Below are 13,173 nucleotides of genomic sequence, written 5' to 3' on the forward strand. Positions count from 1 at the left end.
GCCACCATCATCAGGTTGGCTTCATTCCAGAGATGCAGGGATGGTTCAACATACATAAATCAATAAATGTAAATGTAAACTTAAGGACAGAAAGTACATGATCATCTCATTAGGTGCAGAAAAGGCCTTTGACAAAATTCAACATTCATACATGATAAAAGTCTTGAAGAATCTAGGAATATAGGGGTTATACATATCTTAACATAATAATAAAGACAATATACCACAAGCCCACAGCCAACATCATTCTAATTAAAACCAGGAAAAAGACAAGGATGTCCACTCTCTCCATTCCTGTTCAATATTGTACTTGAAGTCTTAGCTAGAACCATAAGACAAATGAAAGAGATAAAGGGGATAGAAATTGTTTTAAAAATGAAGTCAAAGTGTCTATATTTGCAGATGACATGATTTAATACTTCAACACCCTAAAGCCTCCACCAGAAAAAAAACTCCTGTATCTGATAAACACATTCAACAACATAGAAGGACATAAAATTAACACACAATAATCAGTAACCTTCCTATAAACCAACAATAAAAATAGTGGGAAAGAAATCAGGGAAGTGATCCCATACACAATGACCTCAAAAACCATAACATATCTTGGAATAAATCTAATCAAGGAAGTAAAAGTCTTGGATAATAAAAACTTTAAGATACTGAATAAAGAAACTGAAGAAAATACCATAAGATGAGAAGAATCCCATGCTTATGGATGGATAGGATTAATATTGTGAAAATGGCCATCCTACCAAAAGTAATCAACAAATTCAACACAATACTCATTAGAATTCCAACAGCATTCTCCACAAAATTTTTTTTAAATCTTAAACTTCATATGGCAACCCTAAACCCTGGGATAGCAAAAATAATTCTGAACAATGAAAGAATTCCTGGAGGGATTGCCATCCCTGATCACTAATTAAGCTGCAGGGCTATAGTGTAAAAAAATTGTGGTCCTGACATAAAGACAGAAACCTTAATTAGTGGAAGAGAAAGGAGGACCCAGAGTTAAGTTCACACCTTTTCACCCACCTCATTTTTGACAAAGGGGTCAAAAATATACACTGGGGAAAATACAGCATGTTCAACAAAGGTGCTGGGCAAATTTGATAGCCACATGTAGAAGAATGAAGTTAGAGTCCTATCTCTCACCCTGCACAAAACTCAACTCCAAATGGATTAAGGACCTTAATGCAAGACTGATATCCTAAATCCAATAGAGTAGAAAATAGGGAATATTCAGGACCTTAAAGACAGAATAAAGGACTTTCTGAACAGTGCTCCCACAGTGAAGTCATTTAGTCCAACAAAAGAGCACCATCATTTGAGTGAAAAAGCAACCTACAGATTGGGAAATAAATCTTTGCCAGCAATACCTCTGACAGAGAGTTAGTATATAGAATATTAAAAACCTAAACATCAGAACAAACAGACAATCCAATTAAAAATTAGCACAAGTTGCTGAACAAGGAGTTCTCAGAACATGAAATATAAATGTCTGAGAAATACTTAAGAAAATGTTTGGGGCAGGAGAGATGGCTCAGCAGTTAAGAGCACTGACTGCTCTTGCAGAGGACCTGGGTTCAATTTCCAGCACCCACATGGTGGCTACAAACCATCCTTAATTCCAGTTCCATGGGAATCCAAAGCCCTCTTCTGACCTCTGCAGCATTGCAGGACATGGGTGCACTCACACACATGCAGGCAATACACTTTTATACACATAAAATAAAAATAATAAAATATTAAAAAAATAAAATGTTCAACATCTTTGGTTATCAGGGGAATTAAAATTAAAAACTGCTTATTTTGTCATATTGTAGTCAAAATGGCTAGGATCTGAAGAACAAGCAAGAAAAAGTGCTGGTGAGGATGCAGGGCAAGGGGAGCTCTTATCCACCACTGCAGCCATTATGGAAATCAGTGTGGAGTTTCCTCGAAGAACTAGAAATCAATCTACCACATGACCCAGCCATACTGCTTTTGGGTGTATCCCAAATGACTCTATAGTCTATTACAAAAATACTTGTTCATCTGTGTTCATTGCTGCCTTTTTCCCAATAGCCATGAAATGGGAAAAATCTAGATATCCATTACCCAGTGATTGGATGATGAAAGTATACCATATTTTCATAATAGAATATTTATTACTCAGCTATCCAAAAACTGAAATCATGAAATTCACAGATAAATTGATGGAATTGGAAATAATCATCATGAATGAGGTAACCCAGACCAAGAAATAAAAATATCATATAATCTCTCTCATAGTTGGATGCTAACTTTGTGTTCTTAGATATACATGTCTTAACTGGAAAATCCACAGCAGTAAGGAAACAAATAAATGACCAAGGGCAGGGCTTCATGGGAGGGGAAGTGAAATGCAGTGATATAAAATGGGGAAGGGAGAAGAGGAAGGGTTAGAGAGCATGGTAGAGGAGGGAGTATGGGGAGCATAACTTACTCTAAGGGCCTTTAGAAAAAGCCCTGTGGAAACCTTCCACTATAAAGGCTTCTTCAAGTATATACATATGTATTATAAAAAAGAGATTTTAAAAAGTTACCTTAATAACAGGGGAACACTGCCCCCACTAGACACCATAAGCTAGCAAAAAGCCTAATGCCAGAAATGGATGCTCTCTATTTTGTAGTGGTTGACAGGGGTCCTATAGACACTCAAACAATACTGACCATTGTTCCTGCTCTTGGTTACCCACCAGAATTTGATAAGACCCCCTTAGCTCAAGACACCACATATATGAGCTGTACAAAACAAGAAAAAATTAAGATGGTTATTACTTCAAAGCTTCATCTCTACTAGCTTTCATAGTTTTGGAACCTTCTATGCATGACACTGGAAGAAAATATTAATCATTAACCTTACCCAGCCGTGAATTCTTCATGCTTCAAAAACAACTGGCCTGGCAAAACATGTCCTCTGATCCCATAATGGCACAAATATTATGGAAGTAACCAACCACTTTCCAATTGGATTTAAGGTATGCTTCATAAAATAGAGCCCATTCCTGACATTGATATTGGGCATAGCAGCATGTGTCTAGATGGGCCCAGGGCATATGGGAGAATCTAATACTATTAATCTGCTAAATAGAAACACTATTAAAATGACTCTACCTGACTTACTGCTATGCCCATAGAGTAGTTCTCTCAACCTCACCAGAGAAGCTTTTTATGTAGCACATCAAAAAGATGATTCTATTCCAGAGATGCATGGATGGCTCAATACACATAAGTCAATAAATGTAATAAGCCATATAAACAGACAAAGACAAAAATCACATCACCATCTCACTGGGTACAAAAAAAGCCTTTGAAAAAATCCAACACGTCTTCATGTTAAAAATCATAGAGAGAGTTGGATTAGAGAGAACATACCTCAACATGATTAAAGGTATACACAGAAAACTCACAGCCAACTTCATTCTAAATGGAGAAAAACTCAAATCATTCCCATTAAAGTCAGGAAGAGACAAGTCTGTTCACTGTCCCCACTCCTCTTCAATATAACACTTGAAACTCACACTAGAGCAACAGACAAGGGAGGAAATCAAAAGGGTACTTACTGAAAAAGAAGAGATCAAACTATCTCTACTTGCAGAATATTCTTTTTTATTATATATATTATATATAAGTGGTCCCCAAAATTCCAACGCCTAGAAATGATTACCCCTCCCAACAAAGTGGCAGAACCCAAAATCAATTTACAAAAGGTATGAGCATTTTTCATACTATTAACAAGCAAAGAAAGAGAGCACAAAAAACATTTACAATAACCTCAAAAAAAAATGTCTAGTAATAGACCTAACCAAAGATGTTGAAGGTGTTGGCAATGAAAACTTTAAATCTTTAAAGAAAGAAACTGAAGAACTCACTCGAAAATGGAAAGAACTGATAGAATTAATATTGTGAAAATTATTCTGGGCATGGTTGTGTGCGCCTTTAATCCTAGCACTCAAGGAAGCAGAGACAGGTGGATCTCTGTGAGACCAAGGGCAGCCCGGTCTACATAGTGAATTCCAGGCCAGCTGGGGCTACAGGGAGACTCTGTCTCAAAACCAAACAAAAAAATTAATTAGATTTTCCTTCTTGTGAAGGCTCTACTTGCTTTTAATGTACTATTTTTAAAAGTCAATGAATTTAATTTTCTAAAATCTTGTTGAGTTTTGAATTTATGCCTATAATTTTCTTTTCCCATAATCCATTTCTCAAGTTTTAAAATTCGGTTAATATCACTTAGGAAGCAACAACTCAGGAGGTATTTTATAAATTGTTTTTTTTCTTTCTTTAGTGTCTAGTGGAACTCCACAATGAAACAATGTAGATCTTGATTTTCTTAAGGTTTTTACAAGAAATTCAATTTAGTAGGTGTAGATTTGTTCTTCTTAAATAAGTTTCAGTTTTTGTGTTGACTTTCTGTCATCCTGACAAAAATTCCTGAGGAAATCAACTTAATGAAGGAAAGATTTTATTTTGGCTCAGTTTGAGTTTTAACCCGCAGTTGATTGATTACATTGGTTTGGTTTCTGGGAAGACAGAGCCTTGTAGTGGGAGCTGTTCACTACCCATCATAGGTGGGAAACAAGCAAACAAAAGATATGAAATGACTGAATCTAGCTTTCTTCTACTAGGCCTGTCTTCTTAGTATTCTCTTTCTCTCCATCCCTCCCTCCCAGCTCTGAGTTCATATAAGTAACTGCCCAGCTCTCTGGAAAACTCTGCTGCCTTGTGATCATCCATCCCATCTGGCTCTTACCATCTTTTCACCCCCTCTTCCACAATGATCCATGAGCCTTAGGAGGCAAAAGTTTGATATAGGTGTCCTCTTCAGGGCTAAGGACTCTGTAGCCTCTTGTTCCCTGTTCATTGACCAGCTGTGGGTTCACCACCTGCTGCATAAGGAAATTTCCTTGGTGAAATCTGATAGATGCATTATTCTATGGGTATAACAGTAAGTCATTAAGAGTCAACTTAATACTGAAGTCCATGTTGATTTCCCTCTTACCATTTCCATATTTTAACAGGTCATCACACCCCATGAATTTTCTCTTCATCTTTCTTAAAAGACCATTTTTATTTCATACCTAATGTTTTTTCCTGTTTCCAGACTTGAATGTCACTCAATTTAGGCTTAGTATATTGAAAAAAAAATGCTGAAACAGAAACAACAGTTTTTACTTTTTTTTATCCAATCAAGGTTTATCATAGTTTTCATTGCCTTGAGATATAGAAACCGACAAACCATCCCAGTAGTCTACCACAGTCAGTTGCATATATTCTATCTAGTTCCCTAGTTAATCATCACTTTCCCATTCTTCTCACACCTTACACTTTGGCTACTGACAACTATTTTCAAAATATTCCTTTTCTCATCTGACAGTTTTGTGAGTCATTGATTACTTTTTTCCATGAGTATATGCTTAATGAGTTAACATATTATGTCATAGCTGTTTGCTATTTTATTTTTCTTTTTTTATTACAGCATGAGTGTTTTCAGAATGGAGACGATAATATCATCTACCCATATCTTTCCATACTCAACCAAGTATCTGACTCATAATAAATACTTAATAATTCCTAATTCAATAGAATAACTAAATGAATGATTTATTGGGTGAAAGAATAGTCACTTGAACTATGTCTGGAAACCACATAATCTACTTCCAACTAATGCATTCACTCTATTTTTAGTGGAATCTGAGTTAGTTACTGCCTAGGTGTCATTTCGTAAAGGGTAGGTCTTACTTCATAAATGGGCCCGGCAATGTTTGTTCTTTGATTTTTCTGTTTTACCTTTGTGGCTGTAGAAGCTATTATTCAAATGTCTTGAAGTAATATTCCACAAAGATACTCAGGTCTAGCCCTTTTAAAGTTTGCAACTGATAGCTGAATATGTTGCTATGCACTTTCACCCACAGGAACATAGCTGTCATTTTATTCTATCTTGTGGCCTTGTGAAATCTTGCTCCAATACTCCCATCAGCTTATCTCTTCATTAACTAGAAGATTTTAGTGGTCTCTGTAGCTTTATGAAGTACCCTGTTAATTTATGAAAAGTTAAATTAAATCAGCCTAATCCATATTTAAGATCTAGCAGCTCTTGATTCTTATTCTTTGTTCTGTGAATTTGAACTAGCTTCTGACCCATGGAACAGCGACTTTGACCTTTGTGGATGGGCTTTGCTGAAATCATTGAAAGCATTTAATCACAATGAACCTATTTTTCCCCTCAAACATATTTTTGTAACCTTGTATTTATATGTATGTGATATATATGTAGATGAAATGTCTGTTGGGGGAGTGTGGGCATTCTCATGCACATCACACATGTGGAAAGGACAATCTTAGATAGCCATTCTTGTGTTCCACTTGTTTGAGACAGTGTTTCTTTTTTATTTCCGTTTTATTAATTAAATTTGTTTTTTTAACATTTCATGCACATACACACATATATAATGTATTACTGTTTCTTAACTCCCATCTCAATCAATAAACATCCCTCCCCACAAGTCCTTTCCCTCATTTATGTGGTTTTATTTGTTGTTGTTGTTCTATTTTGTGACCCATTGATTGTATTAAGGCCCTCTATGTGACCATGTATTTGGAACTAACCATTGTAATCTCATGGGCTCACCATTGGGTGTCCACTTGAAGATAGTGCTAACCCTCCCTCAGAACCCATCAATAGTCAGTAGTTTAGTAGGGAGGGTTAAAGCCCCCATAAGATTTTCCCTAGTTCATGATTGATTGTTGATAGGCCCAATCTTATGCAGGTCTTGTACAAGCAACTGCAGTTGCTGTAAGAAATGATTGTAGGGGCTGGAGAGTTGGCTCAGCAGTTAAGAGTACTGACTGCTCTTGCAGAGGACCTGGGTTTGATTCCCAACACCCACATGGCTGCTACAAACTATCCTTAATTCTAGTTCCAGGGGAATCTGAAGCCCTCTTCTGACCTCTGCAGCATTGCATGACACGGGTGCACTCACATACATGCAGGCAATACACTCAGACACATAAAATAAAAATAATAAAATATAAAAAAATACATTTAAGAAATGATTATAATGGCTATGTCATGCTACTATGATGGCATTTTGCAGCCCCTCTCCTGTCTTAGCAGTGTCTATATTCTTTCCATCTCTTCTTCCTCAAAATTCCCTGTGCTTTAAAGGGGTGTTATCAATGCCCTGCTCAGGACTGAGCATTCAGCTGTCATTTACTCTCAGCATCTTGAACAGTCACGAGTCTGCAGTCACTACTGCTTGTGGCAAAGAGAAGCCTCTCTGATTAAGAATGAGGATAGCATTTGTCTAAATATTTAGAAAGCAGTTGAGAACCATGTAAGTTTAACTAAACAACAGTAGTAAGTTGCCCCCGAGGCCCTAAGTCCTTCTCAGCCATGAGTTTTCTACCAAAATTATAAGCATGAATATTCTTTTGTAGTATGGGCCTCATTTGGATGGCCCCATAACAGCCATGCAACAATTGCAACAGTAGGTACATCTTGCCTGGCAAGTTGTCATAGTAGTTTGTAGGGTTCACATGTGGGTAAAATGCATTCTATCCCATGACTGCCTGGAGGGCATTAAGAAAGCCAGCAAGCAGGGAATAAGCTTCCGTCTTAGTTACAGCTTGATTTTTCTATATAATGTGAACAAGGTTAGGTGTCTTCAGCAGTTGGGTCTTATCATCTAGTTATGGTGGGCACCAAAAGAAATGGCAGTAGCCTGTATTGCTTTGGGGAGTCCTGGGGGCATCCTTGATCAACAACTCAAGGAAGTATCCTGCAACTGGCACTGGGATTTTTTTTTTTCTATAATCCATGTCTCCTAGGAGCAGCATTATCCAATCATGCAGGATATCTAGCTTTCTTAATTCTTTATCATTATTTTAATTTGAATATTTAACTGTCTTACAAAGTCATGGGTTTTCATATGATTTTTTTCATATACACTTTGTTTTGGTTAATCCTTCCTCCTCACTCCCTTCTCTGCCCATTCCCCTACCCTATTTCTGCTTAAACATGTCTACTCCAGAAATCTCCTTTTCTATTTTAATATCACCTACATTCTAAGCCAGACCTCTAATGTCCATTTTTCTGGCCATTGCAGGTACTCCAAATTAAACACACAAATCTAAAGACTCAAAGCTAGACAAGTGTGAGATGCTTAGAATCCACTCTCATAAGTAGATTCTAAGGTCTGTTTTTGGTTTTTGGCTGCAGACACCAGGCTAGCTGGCCTCTGACTTCTAGGAATTCTCCTATCTCCACTTCCTATTTCTGTGTTGAAGTGCTGGGATTGCAGACATGTTCCACAATGCCTGGCTTTGACGTGGGTTTTGGGGACTCAAACTCAGGTCCTTACGCTTGCACAACAAATACTTTACCCCATTGACTCCTATCCCCAGTCCCCACTCCTCCTCAGACATCTTTAACTAATTATTAACAGATAATCTCTTTTAACATATTGAGTCAAAATAACATGATGGAGATGTATTATTTAACACAAGATGCATAGGTTGCACAGTAACTAAAATCTAGTGGTACTTGAGTATCTCAATGAAGAATTTAGATGCTGATTTTGTGGCATAAAATTTTTAGAATATTATCATTCAAGTGTATTGGCAAAGATGGGTTATGGTGGTTTGCAATGTATCAAGGTATTCCACATAGTCTGGAGGTCAGCACATAATCAGGGTTTAACAGATGCCATGTTCTATAATTCATTCTTTCTGAAGGCTATAAAAATGAATGCATAGTAATATTATAACTACTTCTCTAAAGCAATAACATTATTTTGTTTTGTCTATTACTGAACATTAGCTGTGCAAAACAGTAGGTTTCATTTTGTCATTTTTGTATACGTACTAAGGTACTTTGATCATATTTATCTACTCTCTTGCCCACACTTATCCTCTCCTCTCTCCAATTGGTCCATTTCCTATTCCCCCTCTACTTTCATGTCTATTTTGTTTAGGTTCCACATATATGAGAAAACACGGCATTTACCTTTGTGAGTCTAGTTTATTTCATTTTACATGATGATCTCCAGCTTCATCCATTTTCTTGAAAATAGCATGAATTTTTCTTAATGGTTTATTAATACTCCCTTGTAGAGACAGTCCACATTTTCTTTTTCCATTCTTCATTGGTGGCTGTCTAGGCAGATTCTGTGGCTTGGCTACTGTGAATAGTGCCACAGTAAACAGACACAGGAGCATGTCCTGCCTTTGGACTGAGACCCCCCCCCCCCAACGGGAGTGGAATCACAGGGAGGCTCTGGTTTTAACATTTTGAGAGCTGCACATTTCCAACAACAGTACATAGTCTTTATCCAGATTTTCCCCATATTTTCTGTTTGTAATTGTGGGGTAGTCGTTCTACTGTAGTGAGATGGAATCTCAATATAGTTTTTCTTGCACCCTGGTGGCTAAATTGTTTGATTCTTATTTTTTCTTTTTTAATTTGAATTTTTATTGTTTTTGAATTTCATACATTAGTAGTGTCTTTAAATTATTTCCACCCCTGCCCCTCCCCATCCAACTTCTCCCATGACCTCCTGCTCCCTCTCAAATTCATGAGACAGAGAGAGAGGGAGAGAGAGAGAGAGAGAGAGAGAGAGAGACAGAGACAGAGACAGAGACAGAGAGAGAGACAGAGAGACAGAGAGACAGAGAGAGAGACAGAGAGACAGAGAGACAGAGAGAGACAGAGAATCCATTTAGCACTGCTCATATGTTCATGTATTCATGCGTTGAGGGCTGACCACTTTGATTGGATAACCTATCACAGAACTCATCCTTGCAGAAAACTTATTCTCCCTCTCTCAACAGCTATTCATTGCCTGTAGCTCTTCATCTAAGGTGGGACCTTGTGAAATTTCCCCCATCCACATGGGCATGTCAGCTGATGTTGTCACTATGCAGGTCTCATTAGTCAACCATACTAGAGATTTCATGTGTGCAGTTTCCCTGGCATGTTACTCTTTGAGAATTTCTTGCAATGTATTCTGATCATATTTACCCCTCTCCCAACTCCTCCCAGATCCATCCCACATCCCTACCCACCCAACTTTGCATCCTCATTAAACAAAAACAAAACTAAAAGAAACAAAAAACTCTTGGGTATGTGGCCATCCATCGGAATATGACTGAACTACTAGGACCCAAGCTCAAAGAAAACTAACCGGACCTCTCCCAGTAGCTATCACTTGCCAAAAGCTTCATACCCACCTCTCCTCTCCATGCTGGGATTTTGTCAGGTTTCATCGTGCACAAGTCTTGTGAATGTTGTCACTACTGCTGTGAATTCATATGTGCAACTGCCTTGTTGTGCTCAGAAAACACTGTTTCCTTGTAGTTATTCACTGCCTCTGGCTCTTAAAATCTTTTTGCTCCATCTTCCACAATGAATGGTACATTTCTTTTGCTTTGTGAATTATATTTTATGTTTTAAAGTATGTATATTTATTTTATCCTCCCAAAAATTATTTTGGAAACCCTGTTTGGGGCATTGTAATTTCTTTCTATGCCTGACTCAACATTTTCAATACAAATTATAAGAAATGTGAAAATTAAGTATTGAATATTATTATGCTTCCTCTCTCTTTCCTTTCATTGAGAAGACAGTTCTGTGGATAATGCCCCTAATCTTGAATGAGGAGAATAAATGGAATTATATATTTTTCACTGAATATAATATATTTCCTCGTAAGGATTAATTTCCTCTTCAAAATATCCTTCTATACCATATCATGGTTTTCTCCTAATTTGGATGCTCATTCACAGAATTAGGCAATATTCTGCAAGGAGTAATAGAAGCAAATATAATGAAGATGGAAAATCAGATCTGGCATTTAGGAGACAGTTTTAATATGCCACAAATTCTCACATCCTCAGGCTGCCGCGGAGTTAATAGACTGATTGTATGCCCCATAAAACCATGGAACAGAAATAACTGATAAGGAAACAAATTAGCTAAAACATAGTTAAGACATCTCTATTGTAGTCGCTGATTAAAATTTGGTTCACGGAGTATTATTTGTGACTGATGCCAAACAAGGAGTCCAACCAATTAAGGTCCTTAGAGAGTCCAGAGAACTTCACTCCAAACGTCATGCTCACCATTGTTTTCTACGTGAAATAATTGTTTTCTGTTCACCTGAATTTTCCACTTCACTTGCCCCATTTCTTGAACAGAATACTTTAAGAAATCCTTTCTCATTATTAACCGTTCCCACTTCCTATCTGTTATCCTTGCCTCAACACCAGCCCTCATTGATTATTTTAGCATGATCTTTATTTAATTATCAATTTAGCACCTTATTTTAAGAAGAAAATCTGTGAGGAAAGCTATGATGGCCCCACCTCTGCTAACAGAAGTAAATCACTTTCACAGATATTCTGCAACAATAGGCAGGCCCTGGTCCTGACCCTTCACAGCCTTCCCACCTCCTTTCTTCACTCAGCATGAAATTCCTGTGGATTAGGTTGCAGTTAAATAAATGCAAGGAGAAAGAGGTCCTTGGAGGAATTCTTAATCACCATGTAGTTGCAGGATGTACTTGAAAAGCTTCATTTAGTTTTGTGCCACTTTTTAACAGAGGCATAGCCAAAAAGATGGTAACCAATCTATGGTAACCATTATATCCAGAAAACACTAGAATAAGGTAGTTGTAGGGAAGATCACTTGGCTTATTTCCTTACAGGAACAGTCAGGTTGGAGGGCAAAAAATAAAAAAAATAGAGATGAGTGGTACATTTAGGTTGTTTCCATTTTGTAGCTATTGTGAAAAGAGCAGCAACAAAAATGGAAGTACAAGTATATCTATAGTAGGATGAGTCCTTTGGGTATATGCTGAGGAGTGGTATAACTGGATCATATGGTAGGTTCAGTTTTAGTTGTTTAAGAGTTCTCCTCTTCTGGTCCCCACCTCCCTTTGCATCTCTGGGTGGCCCAGTCCCCCAGCTTCCTGGGGTCAGCAGCTTTCTTGGGTGAGTTTGGTGGGCCCACTGCACCTTGACTCCCCCAGCCTCATTCACCCTCCCAGTTCCCCCACCCCATCACTACTCCTAGCAGGGGCACTGGCACATTTCTTGTCTTGGTGCCCCAGACCTCTGGACTGATCTCTTGGCCCAGGCTCCCCACTGCTTCCTGAACCTTTGCATCCAGACCAATCTGATCCCTCCCTCTAGTCCCCAGTAGCCCTAGAGGCCTCTTTCCATACCCACCTTACTTTGCATCCCTAGGCAGCCCAGCCCCCCAGCTTCATGGGGCCAGCATCTTCCCTGGAGGGATCCAGTCCTTAGGAGAAAGCCTGAGAGCATCTGAACCTCATCAGACTTGGGCTTTTGTGGGAACTCCTGAGCAGGAAGATGAAATCAATTTGGCCCTTCCAATATAAAAGCAAAAGAGAGAGCCTTAAGCCTAGACCAACTAGCTTTTCATGCCCAACAAGTAAACCACAAAGATACACAAAGTTTACAGAAAGAAGCAAATTTAAACTCAACAAAGGAAGGCTTGGGTCTCACACAAGAGTCGGAAACTACAAAAGAAATCCACATGTTAAAGTCACAGCAAAAAAATAATAACATGAAAAACCCAAATAATATATCCCCACCAAGTACCAACAGTCCTATAAAGGAGTACAAAGAGAACACCCTTCTGATAAGACACGGAATTCAAAAGAAGAATTATAAACATGATAAAAGAATTCAGTGAATTTAGAAAACACACAACTCAAAGAACTGAAAGACAATAGGGATAAACTGCTGAGTGAATTCAGAAGAGTTAGAAATACTGACAAATAATCAGGCTGAAATGAAGAAGGAAGTAAAACACTCAATAAACCAATTAGAAATGACGGGAGAAAGCTTCACCAATAGGATGAATGAAATGGAAAACAGAATATCAAGACTGGAAGATAAAGTGGACGAATTAGACCACTCAAGCAAAGATATGAAAAATTTAAGAAAACACAAGAATGGAATATGCAGGAATTGTGTGACACCATAAAAAGACTAAACTTATGAAACGTAGGCACACAGGAAGGGAAAGAACCTCAGGATAATGGTATGGACCAGATCTTCAACAGGATTGTAGAAGAAAATTTCCGAACATTAAAGAAAGACATGCCCATAAAAATACAA

This window comes from Nannospalax galili, unplaced genomic scaffold, assembly GCF_000622305.1.
Source record: "Nannospalax galili isolate Female #2095 unplaced genomic scaffold, S.galili_v1.0 scaffold41, whole genome shotgun sequence".
In the NCBI taxonomy this organism is placed as follows: domain Eukaryota; kingdom Metazoa; phylum Chordata; class Mammalia; order Rodentia; family Spalacidae; genus Nannospalax; species Nannospalax galili.